Source organism: Cydia fagiglandana, chromosome 4, assembly GCF_963556715.1.
Source record: "Cydia fagiglandana chromosome 4, ilCydFagi1.1, whole genome shotgun sequence".
NCBI classification, from domain to species: Eukaryota; Metazoa; Arthropoda; class Insecta; order Lepidoptera; family Tortricidae; genus Cydia; species Cydia fagiglandana.
The window spans coordinates 17,416,888-17,440,346 of record NC_085935.1 but is presented as its reverse complement, the minus strand read 5'-3'; the positions used below and the strand labels follow the sequence as shown (position 1 = coordinate 17,440,346).

General features: G+C 36.5%; 1 protein-coding gene across 1 annotated transcript in view; it reads left to right on the top strand.

The window, feature by feature from the left end:
- Positions 1-4,711: 4,711 nt before the first annotated feature.
- The window catches only part of LOC134663963 (elongation factor Ts, mitochondrial), a 168,319-nt gene continuing 149,571 nt past the window's right edge, over positions 4,712-23,459 (top strand). Inside the window, exon 1 of the mRNA XM_063520518.1 lies at positions 4,712-4,715. The gene's annotated coding sequence lies outside the window, so the exon portion shown is untranslated. The remainder of the gene's footprint in view (positions 4,716-23,459) is intronic.

Below are 23,459 nucleotides of genomic sequence, written 5' to 3'. Positions count from 1 at the left end.
TGTCTGTCTGCCTGTCTGTCTGTCCCCAGGCTGTATCCCATGAACCGTATGATAGCAGGGCAATTGAAATTTTCACAGATGTATTTCTGATGCCGCTATAACAACAAATATTAAAAACAGAATATAGTAAATATTTAAGTGGGGCTCCCATACAAAAAACGTGTATTTTTGCCGTGTTTTGCGCAATGGTACGGAACCCTAAATTCGTGAGCGAGTCCGACTCGCACTTGGCCGGTTTTACAAATATACAAACTTAGTCCCATTTTTCTCATACATTCTGGATATTAACATTAAAGAAAATATTTTCATGCGATTTGGTGCAACTATTCCTCGATTTTTAATTATTTATAGGAGATAGGAGCTTTTAAAGAACTTTATGCTGGTATTTGTTTTTTGCTCCTGACCTTTATAGTAATCAAAAAATCATGGTTAATATACAATAATTTGTGTACCCTTTTAAAAAGTAAAACTTATTTTTATCGCGTGGATAAAAAAAACCATACAAATAATAAAGTTCTTAACTGAGCAATCTCGGAATCAATGGAAGTACACCTTATGGCACCGGACCCCGCTGAGACATTGATAAAATTAATTATAAATGCAGTATCTACACTACACGCACACAGTATTACTAGAGGTTATTAACTATGCAAAATGATAACGCTCAATCCGCTAATTATAGGTGTAGTCACGAATTTGAGCTGCATGGATGCACGCTTTTCATTTACTAATATTGCAATTATTTGTGGGACTCCTATTTTAGGATTTCAAGAAATAATTAATTCACGTAAAATTAAAATTAATTTGGGTGTGGGAAACCTTTTTCGACATTCGACAATAAGAAGTGACACCTAGGTATTGTTGACTTAGCGGCCTGCTTTGCAGGCGGAGGTAAGCCAACCGAAAAAGGTTCGCCACACCCTTTTTACTGGTGTACATTTTCCAGGGTTTTTTCTCAGTATGCACGGGGGAATACCTATTCATAATACTGCATGGGAATGACAATTCCCTATGCGCACACTTCGGGAAAAGCACATCACTTCCATTACGACTTACTTTACGTGTGCGGTCTTCTCTGGGGAAGTTTATAGAGTGGCCTTACTAAAACCAAAGAATAGATAGTATAGAGGGGTCCTGTCATAGTAAATGTTGTAGTCACTGTAAATTTACTGCCATCTATCGACACACGACTATAACTCAAAATAAACACGTATAAAATTATCAAAAAAATGAATATATGGATTAATGATTTTATTATTTTTATATCATTTTGACCCATGCTCATTCACTGATATCTATGTGTTAAAATTGTTAAATATGAAACGGTGTCGTCACGCCATCTAGCTGAGAATAGGCTAAAGGTATGTGCGCCATCTATCCGAGAATGACTTTTTCTTGATTTCCGAGGCACGTTTTTTTCTTAGTCTTTATTCATCTTATGCGAAGTTACATAATTATGTCTTTGCTAAAACCCAACCGAGTAACATGCAGGTCCATAATACGAGTAGGTATAGGTACATGGTACATATGTATAAACGAAATTGATTTAAATAAACAATTTTACAGTAGGTACATCTGGCGCTACAATACGGCACCAGGTTGGTATAAGAAGCATATTAGGTATTACGTAACTACGACGAAAATTAAAGGGCCATATGTACTGTAAAACGTTGTACGACACTTGCAAATAGGTAATTCCAATAAATTTCCTATTTTTCGCACTTGTATCGTAAACAACTATTGTAGAATTTCATACCTGAAGGTTATTTTAATAATAATAAATAAATATTATAGGAGATTTTTTACACAAATTGTCTAAGCCCCACGGTAAGCTCAAGAAGGCTTGTGTTGTGGGTACTCAAACAACGATATATATAATATATAAATACTTAAATACGTAGAAAACAACCATGACTCAGGAACAAATATCTGTATCATCATACAAATACATGCTTTTACCAGGATTCGAACCCGGGACCATCGGCTTCATAGGCAGGGTCACTACCCACTAGGCCAGACCGGTCGTCAAAACGTATTTTGCATGTACTTACATTTACAAGTTATTTTATAAGTATTATGAAGGCTATTAGCTGAAGTACAGAGTCTTGTTGAAGAACTAAACGCTGGCGATAAAGTAACGTTTAAATAAAGTAAGTTCATAAACATAAACAACTGTATCTATTTTGTTAATGAGACACTGATTTTTACTCCCTTTTGTGAAGTATATTTTTTCACAATCCAGCCACGTATTTTCGTCTAACGGCAATCGCAAAGTAAACAAGTAGCAAAGAAAGTCGCGGTCTAAATTTTAAACTAATCGCATTACGTTTTGATCAGTATAAAACAAGCTTTGAAATCATGTCTTACTTTTTATTGAAGGCTTTGTAGTTATTACATTTTATCAGTCAAAACATTTGTGACAGAACTTATGACCTGACTAAGTACCTACTTAGGTATGATATCTATCAAAAAGAATAGATAGTATAGAGGGGTCCTGTCAAAGTAAATTTTGTAGTCACGGTACATTTACTGCCATCTATCGACACACGATTAAAACTTAAAATAAAATTGAAAATGTATAAATTAATTAAAATATGTTTACGGATATATGATTATTAATTTTTATTGTTCCACAATGACCCATATTCTTTCACTGATACGTGTTAAAATTGTTAAATATCAAACGGTGTCGCCAACGCCATCTAAACGACAATAGGCCAAAGGTATATGGCGCCATCTATTCGACAGTGACTTTTGCTTGACATCCGAGGCACGTTTTTTTCTTAGACTTTATTTATCTTATACGGAGTTATATATATCTCTGTATCTATTAATCGATGATCGAGAGGAAGGTAAACAGACGCTTTTATTCCTTTAATCATTATGTCCCATTTCAAGTATTACTTATGTTATTGACTTATTGCAATGCATCAAAGGTGCAGTGGTATAACGATAATATATCTCGGAGACCGAGCTTTGTTCGGAAAACATATATGCAAGTACATATTTTGTCTTAAAATGGGGGAAAATTGTAAATATATAAATATAATAATATTAGGCTACCCTGCCTGAATAGGCATAGAAATAATGAGAAATATGAGTAACGCACGCAAGTAAAAAAAAAAAACCTTAATTTAAAAATGTAAATCATATATAAGAATATTTCGTAGCTTATGCCCTTTGAGCGCTTGAGGTCGATTCTAATTTAATATTTTGAACTGGTTTTGATACGATGCTGACGATCACCTTGATTATTGGCGCGCATATCACGCATAACTTTCACTTCATTTCGTTTTCACCAATCAGAGTGGGCGATCTTCAAGGACGTGTTAAAATAAGATCAAAACCGTAACACTTTGATAAACATAAATCATGCTCCTTAAAGAAGCACCGATATGGATATGGATTCTTGATATGGATATGGATAATTCACGGCGCTTCTTTAAGGAGTACCTAGTATCTGTAGTATATTCACAAATATGTGTGGGTATAGTTGGTTTTTAAAAATAATAAATCAGTCTATAACCAGCTGTCTTTGTGTTTAGTTCAGTATCCATCAAAGACATATGTAACTTCGTATAAGATGAATAGTCTAAAGAAAAAACGTGCCTCGGAAATCAAGAAAAAGTCATTCTCAGATAGATGCCGCACACACCTTTAGCCTACACTCGGCTAGATGGCGTGACGACACCGTTTCATATTTAACAATTTTAACACATGTATATCAGTGAATGAACATGGATCAAAATGAAATAAAAATAATAAAATCATTTATCCATATATATACCTTTTTTAATAAATTTATACGTTTTCATTTTAAGTTTTAGTCGGGTGTCGATAGATGGCGGTAAATTTACTGTGACTACAAAATTTACAATGACAGGAGCCCTCTATACTATCTATTCTTTTTGGTATCCATAAGAGTCTCCAGCAAGCTCGACCGAATTTACCTTCCCATACAAAGGGAGTTTCGTTCTCATTCTAAAACTACGCTACGTGTTTGTTTGTAATGTAACTTTGTACATACAATGACATGACATGAGATATATCTAGTCCTGTAATTAGTTTATCCCACCAAAAACATAAATGTAAAAAAGGAGAGCCAAGTTCAATACAAAAATTATGCTTGGCTGTGGGGCTCGCCGCAAAAAGAATGGAGATGTAAATGAGTGCCACTGCCAAGTTCTATGCAAAATCCAAATATGTATTTATAGGAACAAAATAACATTATAAACAAGTATTAAACTCTATTTCTTTGCTTTATTGGATACCTATAACAATTGCTGTTATTTAAAAAAATTTGAGATCTTAAAGTAGGTTAGATTTGACTTGGCCAGTTTTCATTATATCAATCATTTTATATATATTGTAATTCTGATAAAACCTGGCCAAGCCAAATCTAACCTACTTTAAGATCTCAAATTTTTTTAAATAACAGCAATTGTTATAGGTATCCAATAAAGCAAAGATATAGAGTTTAATACTTGTTTATATGTAATGTTATTTTGTTCCTATAAATACATATTTGGATTTTGCATAGAACTTGGCAGTGGCACTCATTTACATCTCCATTCTTTTTGCGGCGAGCCCCACAGCCAAGCATAATTTTTGTATTGAACTTGGCTCTCCTTTTTTACATTTATGTTTTTGGTGGGATATCAATACTTTTTGTAAAGAAAACTAGGCAGGTATTGAGATTTAATGTTTTTTCTTGTGTTTCCGCTGTATGGTTTTTACTTCTGTTCTTTGTATAATTATGTGGTACCGCGCGCCGCCGACGACACACCGTTGGCCGGTTGTTTAGAGCGTATTAAAAGTTTTTTGTATGGGGACACCACTTATTTTTTGACTAAACTTTATTTTAATATAGCAAATATAATAATACATATATTGGGGTAGTTTCAAATATCTGCTTGTAACGGTTCCAACGCTACAAGAAAAAAATATTTTTTTGTATGGGGAACCCCCCTATTTTTTAACTTTTTTTTATTTTTAGATTTTTTCCTACGCTTACACACAATAACCGAGCTGGATTCCAAATTTCATCCTTCTAGGTCATCTGGAAGTAGGTGAGGTTTAGGTACTTATATCAGTCCCAATAAAAAATGGTTTTTTTGTATGGGGACCCCCCCCTATTTTTAAACTTTATTTTATTTCTAGATTTTTTCCTACGGTTACACACAATAACCGAGCTGGATTCCAAATTTCATCCTTCTAGGTCATCTGGAAGTAGGTTAGGTTTAGGTACTTATATGTCAGTCCCAATAAAAAGTGTTTTTTTTGTATGGGGACCCCCCCTATTTTTTAACTTTATTTTATTTTTAGATTTTTTCCTACGGTTACACACAATAACCAAGCTGGATTCCAAATTTCATCCTTCTAGGTCATCTGGAAGTAGGTTAGGTTTAGGTACTATAAGTCATAAGTCAGTCTTAAAATTTACGACTTTTTGACCTTCATACCTTTATAACCGTTTGAGCTAGCTTCATGAAATTTGGGCTTCTAGATATCCTTATGGATATAATTAAACACACGTAGTTTTATGTGTTTACGTCAAAGATGTTTTGAGTTATAGAAGGGTCAAAAGTGGCACCAAGTGGTTCCTGTAATATTACACTCGGCGCTGGCTAGCCAGTTCCTTTGCTTGAACTTGGCTTGACACGCTGCCGCGTGTCTAGATATAGGTCCAGTTTGTAACACAAACGAAATAACAAGCTTAGTATGTAAAACTTATAGTTCGTTTTTTTTAGCATTAGAAAGAACTTACAAGAAGGTAAGCGATCTTGACATGTCTTTTAATTGAAAAACGCTTTATAAAAGTATAAAACTATTACTTATGAAAGCAGAAGAATATAAATGATCGTATTAGATTCATAATTGTTACATATTTGCCGTAACTTATTTTTAAAATGTGTTTTTCAATTAAAAGACACATCAAGATTGTTTACATAATTTATAATGGTAAAAAAAAACGAAGTATAAGACGAAACAGGAACTGATTTTTTAAATATTTTAGGTAAATATACCCGTCACGCTAACGGAAGCGGCTCCTAAAACTAGTGCGATAAGGACAAGGCGAAAAATCCCGCGTAAAAATCTCAAAAATCGAGGTTTCGTACTCGACTGTTTCCTCCTCCAAAACTTAACCAATCCTAACCAAACTTGGAAATCTAAATGATTACGAAATTATCTGTGTCGGACCGTTTTGCTTTTTTGGCTAATTAATATCAGTTTTGAATACTACGCCTCTCATTGCGGCATAGTCAATTAGGCCGTTTTGGCCATTTTTGAAGGGCTCTAGCTCCTTAAAAAACAAACATATCAAATAAAGCAAAACGGTCCTACACAGATATTGACAATATTAATCTGTGTTGAAAAAATCATTGGTCTAGCATCAAAACCCACGGAGGAAACAGTTGAGTACGTTTGTATGGGGAAATTACCACTCCTGTTGGCTCTTAAATTCGCTTTATTATTTTAGCTATGGTATCTGAAGCTACATAAAGTAATTACAGGACTAGATATACTTTATCCTATTGTAAGTACAAAATTTCAGACCAATCTAGCCAGTCGTTTTAAAATGAGAGCGTAACTCCGTTTCAACGGAGAACCGAGCTTGCTATAGTGTTATGGTTTACGCTGTTAATTCATGTTTTCAAGTAGGTAGGTATACAGTGTGGCAAAATAAGTCGGGCCCTGGAGGGAAACTACCTTAAATCCTTAAGTTGGCTCATTTTATGGCTCCTCTACACGATGGGCCAACGCCGGCCACTCCAAGGGACGCATTTATGCGTTAGTGGGAGCAAGTGAAGTCAAAAAAGTAAAAAATATTATCTCATTCTACCGCATGGCTGCGTCCCTTGGAGTGGCCTGCGTTGGCTCATCGTGTAGAGGAGCCATTACTTAAAGGAGACATTGCTTTTATTTTTGAAAAGAAACATTCAAAGATTTTCTAAAACTCGCTTGTCTCGCCCGGGACTCAAACCAACTAAAAATTCCAAAAAATAAACACTCGCAATTTTATTCTACTAGTCGATACAGTTAATGTTAATGCTAATATTTCTCCCAGAAACATTAGGTCTTACACTCCTCTGACGTACAAAATATCCTGTACCTAATAGTACTCAAGTTTTTTTAGATAAGCCAAATTGAAGAAAAAATCTTTAGATGCAGTTTTGTTTCTTTTCCCTCCAGGGCCCGACTTATTTTTCCACCCTGTATATGAAAGCTAAGTGCCAACAATGTTTGCGTGTGCGTAACGTTTTTGAATGCCTATGCCAAATGGTGGTATAAAGGAAAACAATTACATTAATAGCTGGCTGGCATTTAACCAAAACGTAATGATAACAAGGGACAATCCCAACATGTCCTAGCTAGGCTGATACGCGTTATCTTAATCACGTACCTATTGTAACCCACGTACGCGCAGGAACCCCGTTTGTTGGGGTATTACGACATGAGGCCGACCGACATTTGTTTTCCAAACTTAGCATTCTTTAAATACCTACTTAGGTATGCATAATCGCGATTACTGTGGTTATTAAACTGTAAATCAGACTAGATAAAGTAAGTACATGCGCGGTGGTTTTCTAGTATTTTTACATTTAACATGTTAGTGTGTAACAAGCCGGCCAGACTGTACGTAAGCAGTAATCGTAGCCTATGCCTGAAATGCTTGTGTAATTACATATATTTTAACTAACAAGATCAGATCGCTGATAAAAATAAACCTATGTACCTACGTACAGATGTAGTGCATAATTGTTTTTCGTCGTATTTTCTCGAAAACATTCATATTTGTCATGCTACTTCAGTCAACCTCAGAGAGCCTACCGCGAACCACGTTCGACGTGTTGCCTCTCTGCTGCACCTGTAAATTTGTACGTAAGTGTGACAGGGAGGCAACACGTCGAACGTGGTTGGCGGTAGGCCCTCAGTACCTATTATAATGTTTGTTGTACCTTTTGCGCACTATATCTGTACCTATACGATTGCTTATCTTCTTAACGTTGTTACTCATTAAGTGACATCTACATATTATATCCTAAATAACCGATTTGCAAGACCGAAGTGATCCCATAAGTGTTCCGTGAGCAAAGTTTTGCACGAAACATTAAAAAAGGAGGATTGTGACGGAGACATAATGCCCTAACGATGCAATTAGAAATCGCCCTCATCGACAACCGATTTGAATATGATCTTTTTCCATAAATCGACATACCCCTACCGAGTTTTAGGATTTGGGAATGATGAATACAGTTCTTATTTAAAGTTTGACAAGGTTTTCAGCCTATCACTATCATTTCAGGTATGTCAAGGTTGAGTCCAATTTATAATGATTCCAATAGGTAGGTACCGAACTTGATGCACATAATCATGACGTCTGTAGCCGTTTAAAACCAACACTGCGCGCGCATAAACATATGTACAGTTACCTGCAATAATATGTTACACATCGAAGGCCGCAAGATTATCTGACACGATCTTATTTTGACGACCGGTCTGGCCTAGTGGGTAGTGACCCTGCCTATGAAGCCGATGGTCCCGGGTTCGAATCCTGGTAAGGGCATTTATTTGTATTATGATACAGATATTTGTTCCTGAGTCATGGTTGTTTTCTATGTATTTAAATATTTATATATTATATATATCGTTTTCTGAGTACCCACAACACAAGCCTTCTTGAGCTTACCGTGGGGCTTAGTCAATTTGTGTAAAAATGTCTTATAATATTTATTTATTATTATTTATTTATTTATTATTTGTATAGCCATAACAGCGTATCACATATTTTTGCGGCCTTCGAAGAGTAACATACTATTGCAGCACTATAAGTACAGTCACTGTACTTATAGTGCGCTCGTTTAAAGTCATCGAATTGTGTGTTGTTTTGCCTAAATAAAGACGTATCTGAAAATATCAAACACAAATTAAATTTAACACGTTAGTACACAAATTAAAACAAAATATTAGAACGTCGATAGCAAAGCTAGCAATTAGGGCGTCAACTGGAAGTCTTCATAACCGTAGTATTAGTCCGCTCTTGGCATTCACCGCGTGCCTTATGATCGGTTAGAACACATAATGGCTCCGGCAGTGAACGCGAGGAGTTGGACATATCTTCGCTCTTCTTTCTTCATTTCTTCGCTTCTCTTTTCTTTTAATATTCCTTCACGAGGTTTAGTATATTTGGCGAGTAGAAAAACAAAAGATTGTTTCATAAGCAGTTAACTTGCCATGAAATGATCCAAGCTCCATTAGATAGGCTTTAATCTGACGATTTTTTGATAAGTTGCATTTCAACCTGTCGGATATTATATGTGTGTAGGTACCTTGTTCACTTTTTGTTTCTTGTTATTGTAGTGTCTTCTTTTTGATGTCTTCGGTACGTCACTCAGTTGTCTGTACGTATCGTTCCCTAAAGCAATTGCAATCGGAATCAAAAATCAATTTACATAAATTATTTTGGAAGTTATGTTGGCTATTAGAACTAAATAATTTAAGACTTAAAATCGCAACGAGTAACTAATGCACTCACTGTTATTTAGTACACAGCATCTAAAAATAGGTAATACTGGTTGTTGGTTTGAGCGTGAGTGCTTTAGGTACCTATTGTTTATAACAGGCTCCAAAAAATTTACACATTGTGACGTGACCCTAGTCGTTTTTGCATAAATATGATGTATTTTGAAATACTTATTAAATATACAAGAGGTTAATACTTAGTGTGGACTTAGTCGTACCTTCACATATTTTAGAAATGTGTATTTATCGTTTATTTTGTAATTAAACTTCTTCACTTTGATCTATTCAAATCGGTAAAGTTAACTTAGAAGTTAGACGAACTACCTATTGTCATAGAATCTGTCAGGTAAATAGTTACCCCACACCTACTAGCGTCTCCCAAGCGCAAGGACCGGCCCGCTATCCCTTATAAAGGGTTTTGTATGGGTTTTGATAACTGTTAACTCATCATACCCTTTGCCAGACAAAACCCTATCATTTTACTTTTAAAGCCCTTACCTAAGCGCTAACCCATATGCTTAAGCGGTATCCAAATACCCTTATCATCCGCTCACCAATATAAGTATATTGCTTATTATAGAGATGCAACGGATAGTGGTTTGGCCGGCTACCGGATATTCGGCCGGTGGAACTATACCTCCATTTCGATTTTTCAAGTGCGCATTCTGCAGGTTTGACCTGTTTCCTAGTAAACGTTCACGCGGACAAATTTTTAGGTTCGAAGTGAGTGCTCGTTCAAAGTCAGTGGAGTGTTTAAACTATTTAAAATAATAAACAAGTACGATATAATGACCGTGACTGTTTCTTAAATCCAATTTGTTTACTCCTAAATTAAGCAATGTTACTATCCGGTATCCGGCCGTATAGTAGATCACTATCCGGTATCCGGCCGGATATTAAAATATTGGCCGGATAGGCCGGATACAGGACAGTAACCGAATATCCGCAGTTATAAGCAAAATGGTTAGCCTTATGCAAGGGTATCTTTAGCATATAAGCGTGCTAATTTAAACCATTAACAAAGTTCAGAAAGTAACTACAATCTCTTATTATAAGAGTGAACTGTAGTTATAGTCGCACCAATAAAAGTCTGCAGCGGATTTGATAGCCCACGCAGTGCAAGTGTTATTTATACGTCATCATAATTTCATAGAAGTTTGACGTTAAAGTGACACTTGCACTGCGTGGGCTATTAAAATCGCTGCAGACTTTTTACGGTCTAACTCTACTAATATAATTCGTGATCAATGTACATATGATTTTAGCTGTGCAATTTTAGTGTTCAACGGAAATTGACATTATTTTGGGTTAACCGAAGATGTGGACTGTATGATTGAACCCCACGGTTTACTTTCACTTGTATGATACGCTATTGTCTTATTATGGTATATTTTGTATAGACTAACTACAGTTTTATTGCATTAGTTGAAATTGACATCCTAACGAACGAACGATTCTATAAGTGGAACAAAACGGGTAATTAATGTGGGATTATTCATAAATAAAGTTAATATATTTTTCCAGATAAAATATTACTTCATTATTAACTTGGACTTACTTTTATACGTATATGTGATCTCCGTAGTATTTTAGACCAACGTGCGTACTTACCTATTTAAATAAATTCCAATGTACCAATCAATACAAATCGTTGTATTTATTAATCGAAATTTGAGTCGGCCGGAAAAATCCGGCCCTATTTTTCATTAGGTACCCTAATGTCGTAATTCTTAGACAATACATTTTATATGTTTTAAGATAAACTATCGTAACCTAGTTTGCGTATGTTACAGCGCCATCTTTTAGGAAACAGGATCAAACTAAACAGTACCAACCAAGTACCAACGTTACGTAGTTTATGTTAAATCTTAATTTCGTAAGTTATGTGCACGTTATGTGGCAATGAATCCAACTATCGGTTTTATTAACCTAATACCTACACCTTTTAATGACTAAACAACTCTCGATATCTATGAAATATTCTCGAACTCGATTTATTACGACAAATATTTCTGTAACGTATTTGCTATAGTATTTTAGGTAGGCGTATGAAAATTCTGTTCTGAATATGATACCTGCAATATAAGCCTTGTTTATATTTCCAGGATATTTCAATGCCTGTTCTACTACTACAATTTCTTCTATTAGTACAAAATCGGTAGAAAAATAGGATAACGTGGTGATTGGCCAATCAAATCGTCATTTATAGCCCATATATTATTATGTTGCCACAAAAACACAGCTTACGATTTCATAATGATTTGAGCAACATATTTATTTCATGTCAAGATTGTTTTCAGCTTGACCTATTTTCGAATCTAATTTCTATAGTAGGTAATATATATTCCTTCCGAAGGTGCACCGAATAAATTTACTTCAAGCTACATGTTACGTACCTAAGTATTTCTTTTGCAACTGATTTGATCTGAGATAAGTTTTCAATAAATGAAAGACGTCAGACATTTATTTTTTCATAAATAGTTAAATACACTCCTTGTATATGTAGATACATAGTACTATCTCTTCGTGTATGTCGTACATAATAAAAGTATTGGAAACTATGAGGTAAATATTAATGTAATTCGGAATTTTCAGTACTTAATCATCGACATGTTACTGTAAAGGTTTGCAAACCTTTACATATCTCGCCTCCTCGGGTGAAAGAGGCAGCTATCTTTTACAAAACTACGCCCTATCCTACTCTATCCTAACTACCGATTGGCCCTACCTAGATCCAACCCCTACAATTTTTTACCTTTACAGCCTTTTTAATCTGTAACTGGTTAGTTATGATATTTAAATTTAGAATATCAGCCCGCTGTCAAAGAGAACGCGGTGCGCATTCGGCATTCAATGGGAGGCAGCTACCTAGAATAGTTGTTGATCGTATGTGTAAATTCGATAAAAACTCATTAAAAAGAAAGTCAAAGAAAGTATTTCCATTGCCCACGGTGTCCTCCTGTTAGGTCGCCCTCTTTACATTACACATCATTCGATAGGTTTTTAAAAATAACTTTTTATTAAGTGAACATTTGTAAAAATAGGTATTGAAACTTGTGCACAGCGCTTTACCTTATGTCGACTAGATGTGGTTTACTTCGTTCCAGTTTGTTCAGATTAACTTAATTATTAATCTAATCAGATTTAAATTTGCTTACATGTCGCTTGATCTTTTTCCCCACCTGTCTCACTTCAATATAAATAGGTGCCTATAAGTGTACGCTTTAGAAACTATCTGATCAGTACGCACCTATTTGAACTATATCAGCTTAATTTGATTTGATATTACTTGCAGTGCATCTTGTTCATTCTTATTGGTGTGCACGAGATGTACTACGAGTAATTTCAATTCAATATTAAATCAAGTCAAGATTTTTCCAATCCAATAAAGATAATTCCATCTGATGTAACTAATAAGCTCCTACACTGAAATGACCTTACATGAGCATCATGAACAGGTCATTTCAAAATAAAATTCAATGGTTTTATGATTCTTTTCAGCTTCTCAAAGGCCTAAACTACATAATTTCCAACGACACAATAACAAGGTTTACCCTTAATAGGCACCATAAATATAAATCAAAGTCACAATTAGTTAACAGCTGAGCTTGAATGTTAGTCCAGGGCCGGGCCCGGTGACCTTGCCCTTGACTCCTTGCCTTGGTAACCCACTACAAAACGCACACTTCATTACAACCACAACATTTCAGGTTAGGTTAATTAGATCTATTTTAATTAAAACCAAAATATTAATTGGGATTGCATGTAAAAAATACGCAAGTAAGCATAACGGGTTAGCACTGATTGACTAGCACGTTATCTTTTACGCGGATTAGCAAAGCAATATTTTGGTATTAATTAATATGGATTTCCACAAAGTAACGCCTGATTCTATTCACTATTTAGATCTATTTTTAAGAATTTTAAGACTACCTTTTAAAAAGCTTGCTTTTGAATAGTTTCTTTGTTTGTTTGTTTTTTTTTTTACAAAAATGATGCTTTACTCCTTTTTACGTTTGACTTTCTCACGGATAACGTAAGGACAACTTTTGAAACTTATTATAAAACCGGTTTGATGTCCTTGTTAAAAAGAAAACGAACAAAATACATGCTTCCTTAACAACTAAGTTTAGTCATATCGTCGGGTGACAACCACAACTCACTAATTGCAATTAACCATATTTTGGTACTAGCACTGTTCAGTATGGCTCTTTGCTTGTGATACCTTATACATTAGTAAGTTTTGGTTGTCGATATTTACTAAATGTAAAGCGTTTTAGTATATAGCTAACTATGTGCATATTTTTGGAATAGGTATCATTTAAGGCCCAGCTTTCAGACAGGTTAATACGTTTCGCAGCAAAAAATATGACGTACCTAACTTCATTGATAAATTACCTAGGGACCCGATTCGGATTTTGAAATAGACATCTATTAGACATCTTTTAGACATCATCAAGATACGATAACGATATGCTGTCAAATTTGACATTTGCGCGATTCTGGAGATACTCTTGAACGATTTCCACAGGATATGACTTAGAGATCCATTCACATGTAATAGATATGTTACTCTATCTAGTAACGTAAAAGTGACATTGGTTGCCCGAAGTGCGCTGCAAAAGAGAACTAGTTCATATCTAAACTATAACGTATTTGAATGAAGAATGGATCTAGTACGTGTCGTCTCTTGTGAATATCTTGATGTTCGAATACGGCAGTAGGTACCTATTGATGGTGCCGATGCATTACTGTGCATTAAGTGGCCTACCGTAAGTCCTTGAAATCATACGGAAACGTCATTAAAATTAAAAAGGTTCGTGCTTAGCCTGAAGGATGTCATGGGCGGTAATGCCAAAGATTTTCAGAACTTAGGTTATATCTATGTGTGGAATGTCATTAGATTCAGTACAGTGAGTTTTGGCATAAGAAAGAATTACATGCGAAGGAGTGGAAACATGTAAGTAAATAGGTAAGTAGGTGCCTGACTTTAATTTAGTTATAAAAGTATACGAATTAATTTTATACCGTAACGAGGCAAACTCATCCAATAATTCTCACAATGTCACTTTGCTCTTCGTTATTCTGAATACTACTGTATTAAAAATGGAATCAACAAAAAACGTGTCTACGTGGCCAAAAATACGTCCTAAAAGCACGTTCAATCCATCCACAAGTCGTTGACCTCTGCGATTTTAGGAATAATAATAGACCAAATATAAAATTTTGATAGCGGCGGCTAGATGCGGGGCTAGCATAGTTCGGGGGCGCATTGTGCGCGCACAATAGCGCAGCTGCGCGAGGGGTCGCCGGCGCAGAGGCCCGGACTGAACCTAAACATCGTAAGTCTGTTAGAATTAGAACATACTTACGATATTTTAGAATGTACGGCGCATTAGTTGCAGTGTAGTTAGGTGAGAAAAATATAGATGACAATAGCTCCCTGTGTCTGCGAGTTTTTTGGAAATTAATTATTGTGGAAGGTTATCTAAAACAGTCATAACTGCTGTCAGTTACAATGTTGATTGGTTTTCAGAACTATTTGATATTCTGGTTCTACTCTACTCAGGGCAGCTCATTTACTACGAATCTAATATTTTATTTAAGACTATTAGATTAACAGTTTCACCAGCTGTGACAGAGCTGCCTTATTTAAAAGTATTATGATCAGGAAATAGACACCGCTGAAAGGTTGGATCTACAAACTACTAATAGGATTATCAATGACAACTTAAATGTATTTTTTTCGGAAGTTCTAATTTCGAACTCGTCTAATGCATTATTAATCAACCGGCAAGTTCGCGGAACCGTCCCCCACACGACGCACTGTCGTCGCCGCCGCGGCGGCAATCGGCCATCGATCCACCGCTAATTTGATAACGCGTTACTTATGTGTATCGCTTGCACATACTCGACTATGATATACATTACGTTTCCACATTATAGACGGGTCTAACGCGAATTTTATTCAATTACCTTGATTTACCGACGTTTCGACACAGGTTTCACTGGTCGTGGTCGCGGCTGACTGATGTCCCAGCAAAATCAAGATAATTCAAGAGATGTCAAGGTAATTGAATAAAATTCGCGTTAGACCCGTCTATAATGTGAGTTAATATGTTCAAAACGCGAAAGTTTAAAATATTATACATTACGTTTGAATAGTAGTTAACGTAGTTGATGCGGGCCGGGCTTTGGTAATATTTGTGACTTTATCAGACCTTGTCGTTTGTCAATATTACATACAAACCACATACAGACAATATTACATATAACCAGGGAGGTTCGCGGGCCGTTTGTTGCTGACCGCTGGACTAAATGATAACGGAAAACCGAAGCTAACAGTGACTTTAGGATGGTATTCCACCTGTCCAATTTCTTGGTCCAATGTGCATTGCATTTCACTCTTTTATTAAGAAAAATGTGAGACTCAAATACACATTGAACCAACAAATTATACAAGAAAGAATACCTCCTTCAGATAGTTGGCCTTGCAAGTATAAGATTAGAAAAGTAGTCCAGGAGAAATAAATTATGTTAAAATAATTTTAACTATCCGAAAATAAGTTTTCAGAAAATAGTGTACCCAATTAGAGTGAGTAGTTAAGAAACATTATTCGCTGTCAGTTTTGTGACGACAAAGAAGCATGATAACTTTATGGGAATCAACTTTTCACCTTTTTACAGTTGAATGAAATGAACACCAAAACCAAGTTTTTATTGATACTTAATGCTTATCATTACAGAGAGAGAGGGTTGATTGTACCTTCCTGAAATTTTGGGTTGACCTAATAATAATTAAATAGTTATTTCATGATGTAGTAGTAAGTAATTAACGTAGTCATAAGCCAAACTAACAATTCTATGGATAAAATTTATCTGAAATAAAGAATCAATAATAATTACAAAACTGAGAACGATTAGTTAATCGTATCGTAGAAAATAGTGCAGGTACACTATGTAATACTCGTATAGCCTATGTTTGCGCACTCGGACTACGTGGCCACTACGCTGCCCACTCCACTTACGCAAACAACACTCACGTTTCGTGTAGCTTTTGTGAATAGACTGCCCTACGACAACAAACCCGGCCAACCTTACTGACAACCATTTTGAATTCGTTGACTTCACTTTATTAGCTCATGCAAGATTCAAATTCAAAGTTTCAACACGCAATGTCATGTTTGGAATGTGATTTTTTCAAATTTTAACTTTGAGCATATTCAAAGGAATAAATAAAGTTGATTTAGCATTATTATAATTACGATACTTAACTACCATAACATGCTGACAAAAATATCAAACGTGTTAATACAATGGGGATAATTAGATACTTTAGAATGCTTGTTTAAATTTTAGTCCATGGTAGTCCTGGGGATAATTGAGCTGCTATAGATCCGTCATAGATTTAGAAGGATGTTTCTGTCTGTTGTGCCGTACAAAGTAGATTGAAACTGATTGTAACCGAGTATAACACAAACAGGCTTCGCATTAATCGCTGATGTAACTGATATCCCGGCATAAATGGTCGGCAATCGATACAATAGAACGCATTTTACTATAGCTACAACAGCACCGTAGGTAACTACCTAATGTCATATATAGTATACTATACTCATAGCTAATACAACACCGAAGGTAACTACCTAATGTCATTTATACTTAGTATACTACGTTGCCACGTAACACGTTGTTGATAGTTTCAACGTAACATACCTACTTAAGGTACTTAAAAAACTTTTTACAAAAAAAAAGAAAACCGACTTCAAAAAGGATGAAATAAAATATTATCCTTTTTAAGTCTATGCGTTACCAACTGATATGTTTGAAGTCGGTGCCAAGCCAACTTTTGAAGCATACCATGATTTTGGTGCGATTCGATAAGGATGTACGTTGGATTGCCTTACAATGAACGTACTTTCTGTAGGTACAGTCGACGTTAAAAATATGTTTACACTTTTCGTCTTATTACAAAGGAGTAAGGTGCAAAAGTGTATAATACATATCTTTGACGTCGACTGTACCTAAGAACACACCTCAGAACACACGATCAAACCTTCTTGGCACAGTCCGTACCATGTTTGTCGGCACGCAAGCGTGGGATTGGGACTGAAGTTATTTCCCGTCCCTTATTCAGAGGACTACATTTCAAAATATAAAACAATTCAAGGAATTTACGTTCTTGCCAAATTTCATCTAAAGCGGTTCAGTTGTTTAGCCATGAAAAGGCGACAAAGAGGCAGACAGAATTACTTACACATTTATAATAGTTCCAATGGTACAGTTCTAATGGGATTTATAGTCATAAAGCTGATTATTTTTGACGGGTATTCTTTACTACTTGGCTTGGCACCGACTTCAAACATATCAGTTGGTAACGCATAGACTTAAAAAGGATAATATTTTATTTCATCCTTTTTGAAGTCGGTTTTCTTTTTTTTTGTAAAAAGTTTTTATTTTTCCATTTTTAGTTTTAACGCATTGTTAATAGCGCGACGCGTAAATGAAAAACAACATCATGATTAACACTAAATTCGTATATCTACTTTAATAAATATGTAATCTGGAATTTTCTCGAGTCCGTCTGGGAAATTATAATTCCTGTCACTACACTAAATCCATCCTCCGCCCCGCCACTGACCCAATCCCTCAACCCCCCCGATCACTCAACCTCATAGCGTATCAACCCCTGATCCATGCACCCCTCGGCCCTGAACCAGCACCCCTTCAACCACCATTACCCGACCCCTTAACTCCTAACCCTAACCCCCGATCAGTAGCCTTACCAGCTTACCAAGAGTTTGACATTGATTTATTCGCTAGTGTGTGTGTAACTTACTTTCTTTGCATCTCGCTCGTACTGGCATATTAGTGCGAGCGAGATGCATAAAAAGTAAGTTACGAAGACGTTAGCGTCGTTAACTTAGCGAATATGTCAATGTCAAACTCGTGGTAAGGCTACATTTGCACTACATCAAATTGGCGGTGTTCGGAAGCAAATGCTCGAGTTACTTTAGAAAACACTGAAATCACTTTACACGTGCCTTTAAAAACTGAGGAGTTCCCTCAATTCCTCATGGATTCCATCATCAGACCAGAACCAAAAATAATACGGAAACACCTTGGACGCAACTCCTTCCAAACAAAAAAAGAATTACTCAAATCGGATCACAGGTGCCGGAGTAATCGCTGAACATACTACATTTAATAAATCATCATCATTATCATCAAAACAATCATCATCATCAGGTCTACTTCATCAAAGTGGTGGTTTTCGGGAGCAAATGCTCGAGTTGCTTAAGAAAACACCCAAATCACCATGCATGTGCCTTTAAAAATTGAGGAGTTCCCTCAATTCCTCATGGATCCCATCATCAGAACAGAACCAAATTAAAATGGGACCAACTCGGAGGTAGCTCCTTTCAAACAAAAAAAGAATTACTCAAATCGGACTACGGATGTCGGAGTAATCGGTGAACGTACATAGAAAAAAAAAAAAAAAATAGCCACAACCGAATACAGAACCTCCTCCTTCTATGAAATGGAAGTCGGTTAATAAATACTTGAAAGTCTCGAGGTACGCTTAAGAAAGTATGAAAAATAAATTCTTACTCACGCCACGTAAAATGACTCTTCGTTAAAATTTAAAAAATAAAATGACACAACCACACAGTTTGTAAGTTTTACAATCTAGATATCTGTCAGATTTGAAATGATTTCATTACGATAAATAGGTTTTAGCGCGGTGAAGGTTGTTTGTTACCAGAATAGCACCAACTGGTAGTGTCATTCATGCCTCGCGTGCGTTGCCCCGCGGGGTGACGCCGTCTATACCTTTACCCTTGCCAGGCGAACACAAAAATGGCAGGAAATATAATATCAATGTGTCGGCAACAGGCATGGAGAGGTACCATCGATCGCGATCAGCTGTGGTGGCGAACGGCTCGGTAACAACCTTGCACATACTTAACTTAAAAGGTTTGAGATTAGAAATACGTAGTATTTAGTTTAGCTTAGTGATTACTGAGTATACTGTTTTAGGGCTTCATTGTATTGCTAGATTAAAACAATATTTTGAATTGCGGAAGTTTATGACGTAAATCTAACGAGATAACCGCGAAAATCCACCGCTAGATCGCGTCAAGTATGCGACACCGCTTATGTGAAAGATACATCACGTTTGACAATCATAACGAGTACTAGACTACCTTAGGTGGTTGTTAATCGTGTACAATGTGTAATAATAAATAATGGTAATGATCAAAATCAGCCGGGCGTTGAAGTGTTCAGTCGTACTGGTAGCGTGAAAGCTGGTGAGGCCTATTTAGCAGATATTCCTAGGCAAAATTTCACAATAATCGTATAAGTAAAGTAATAAAAAATAATAGCACTTAGCAAAGGTTTCTAGCACTACATTGAAAGGGAAGGAGTATCTAGGAATTCCTCGTTCACTAAGAATCCCTCAAAACATTAAAATATATGTGTCTTAATAGACATATCTTCATTTATATTAACGTAAATCTTATAGCACGAATTTACGGGTTTTCATGGATTACGTGGAAGGCAATCACGGCATGTTTGACAATCATAGCGCGGGGCTACCTGATTGATCGCTGTACACTCTCCGTGGTGAAAGAACGTAAACACTGGCCAATTACCCGCCCTCGAGGGGAGCTGACCGACACCGACACACTTTATTTATTTACACGTTTCCACCTCGCCGGTTATGTCACGTTACTAAGTTTGAGTTATGTAGTTTAAAGTTTTGGATATTTAAGGATAGTTGCTACGAATAACAAGTCAAAGACTCTAAGTAGGTACAGTTCTGATTTATCGTTGTCGAGTAAGTAAATAAGTGTCAGCTTGTCAGGCGCCTCAAGATTAAAGGCCTGTGCACACCGGCTGCGTGAGCGTGACGTGCACGTGCGCGTGCGGCGTTGTAGTATACAGATCGTTATGAGAGATGGTACACCGCTTGCGTGACGTGCACGTGCTCCAACATTTTAGCGCACGCACACGCGCACGTCACGCACACGCAAGCCGCTGTGGCTCGGCCTTAAGAAAGCCGACCCCGCGTAACGGAAAGTGGCGAGGAGAAAGAAGAAGAAATAAATTCCACTTACTTCGCTAACTACCACATAATAATATTCGAGTCAATTGAGTTGCATGGTCGAGTTGTTCAGACTTACATACTCATTGACGTGACGTGAATGTTTAATATTTGAAAACGTTAACTTTTAAGCATAATTTGAACAATTGGTAACAGCTACATTCGAACTAGTCTGTTTAGGAAAACAAACGAAAATTTCCCCAAAAACTTTGGTAATCTTCTCTAATATTTATATCGCATAATAGTATACCTTTTTGTACACAACTTAGTTAAAGTACAGCCAATATAACTACTACTACGAGTATAACCGAGTACATGGCTACTTCCGCAAGGCGTGCTACGGGTACGTGTTCGTAGACGTCGAGAGGGAAGCCCCGCTTCCGTGCGCCGGCACCGAGCCGCGGGGACCCTGCACCACCACTCCGTTTTAATATTATTACTAACAACAGGGTGGTTGTTATATACTGCCATTTCAAGTCTTAATTTAGGCAATGATCCTTGGAACTTACGCACTCGTAAGGATAAACATATATTTAAGATATGTTTATCCTTATAAAACAAAGTCAAAAACTACTGAATGGATTTTCATGCGGTTTTCACCTATCAATAGGGTGATTCTTGAGGAAGGTTTATAATTGAATGAGGTGTATAATTTAGTAACCCGTGCTAGTTATATTTATATGGGTACCTAATAACACTCTTAATTGGTTCTATTTTTATTAAACATCTTCTCATTGTTGCTGCATTTGATTTATTATACTATTGTGTTTTTCAGTGTTCGTATAAATACAATAGAAATGTATTGTTATGTATAAACCGCAATATACAGTCGAATATTTTTTAGGTTACTTGCGATACATTGTTTTTATTTTTACTAAGTACATCAACACCAACTTAGATTACACGTACTACTTCTGCTTTAATATTTCTCAGGTTCATTCGCGCACGCTCTAACACACCCTCGCATTTTTGAGCGCACCCCTCGTTCAATTGCCACCCAATAAAATCATACATCCACGACCTATTTTTTTAAACTTCCAATTCAATAGAACCCTTTCATTATGGGCAGAAAACCGGGCGACCTTAGCACACTTTAAAGCTGCTTTTTATTATTTTTCAATGTTGGCATTGTAGTAGTAACGGCCTGCGTCGCGTGGCGCCCTGGCCGGGTGTTCCTATTGCTGACGCGAGTTCGGGTGAGTCAAGTATTTAGCAATCCAGTATAACATAACCTCGAGATCTTTTCTAACAGTATGTAATCGAAACACTCTTATATTGGCAATTCGGTTCCTCCGTTCTCGGTAAGCGATGGGAATGATACCCCCGGGCCGTTGAACCGCACTTTCCATTTTAATCGCTAAATATTTAATGTTGCTCGTACGCATTCTAATAAGGCACTTAGTGGAGGACGGGCTCCGTTGTCGTATTTAGCATTCTGCCTGTCTTTGAGGGCTGCACTTTTTATTGTCGTTAAATATTAATACCACATCTTCTACAAACCTAAGGATGTTAGTACCGTTTTGTTACTTGCCATTTGACATGTTTTGAGTCGAATTTAAAATGTTGTGAGACATACTAACATTCCACACATACCACACAACATTCTACAAAAGTACTACATTCTATTATTCTTTATTACTAGGCTCTCCGAAACATGTCGCGCGAGTGACTAAAAACAGGTGTATTCAACGTTTTGAGTCCATGCAACCTACTAAATATTCCAAAAAGATACATAGACATATTTGTTTTGCATTAAATTCCTGTAGCTTTTTCGTTATCTATAGTAGGTACATATGTTGTTCTATGGATATACAAGCATGCAGTTTTGAAGGGTGCCGTCAATCTAATCAATCACAGATTGTGTATCGACAATCGACATATGCTTTGTAAAAATGTTATGCTAAATGATCACCTCTTTTGAATACGACCAAATAGAGGTCTAATGTGCGATTGTGCCATACAACTGAAGATGTAAAATATTCTTGAATGCATAATAAAATAGGTCAACCAAGTAGTGTAACGCGAGTGCATGTTTTTCATAATAGTATTCATTCTGGTGTCTACAAGCATTTAGGGTTACACTGAATAGCTCTAAAGGAACAGGTCTTCGTCTATTCTAATGCAATTCTAACGGCTAGCCTCAAACACTCTCGTGGGACATCAGATGCGTCGCCGTTACCGTGACAAAGACGTAGGGGCTAGCCAAGACCGTGGGAGATGGGACCCTGTCACATTACCCCTGGTGCCAGTGCTAGCCCCTCCCCGCGCAGCTGTCGCGATTATAAATGGACTCGTCGATGGATCGATTGTTTGATTCACGAACTTTTATTGTTCTGCAGTTTGATTGTACGTCGCGAAACTTATTCTGTCGGTCCGATCAGAGCGCCGAATATCTGGTATTATTATTGCGTAATGGCTGTCTGCAGGACCTGCGGAGGGTGACTCCCGACAAAGTAAAGTCAGAAAACTAGTTGGATTCTGGGCTATATCCGCGAAAATCGAAGTTCGCAAATTGCGGGGATTTTTCTCTGTCACTCTAATTACGCCTTCGTTGGAGTAAAAGGGAAAGATCCCCGCAATTTGCGAATTACGGCTTTCGCGGTAGCCGCTCTGTACAATATTCATGACTAGTACAGAATAATTAAGTGATATTACTTTTGATATTATTAATTAAATGTCACGAATGCTAATGAAGAGGCGGTTTTTAAATAAAAGTGCATTAGAAAATAATAAATGACACTACAACCGGTTAGAAGGATTACACGCATCACGCTTGTAGCTAGCCGCATATGCTGGAGCCCGTCATGAATACAATAGATGCATT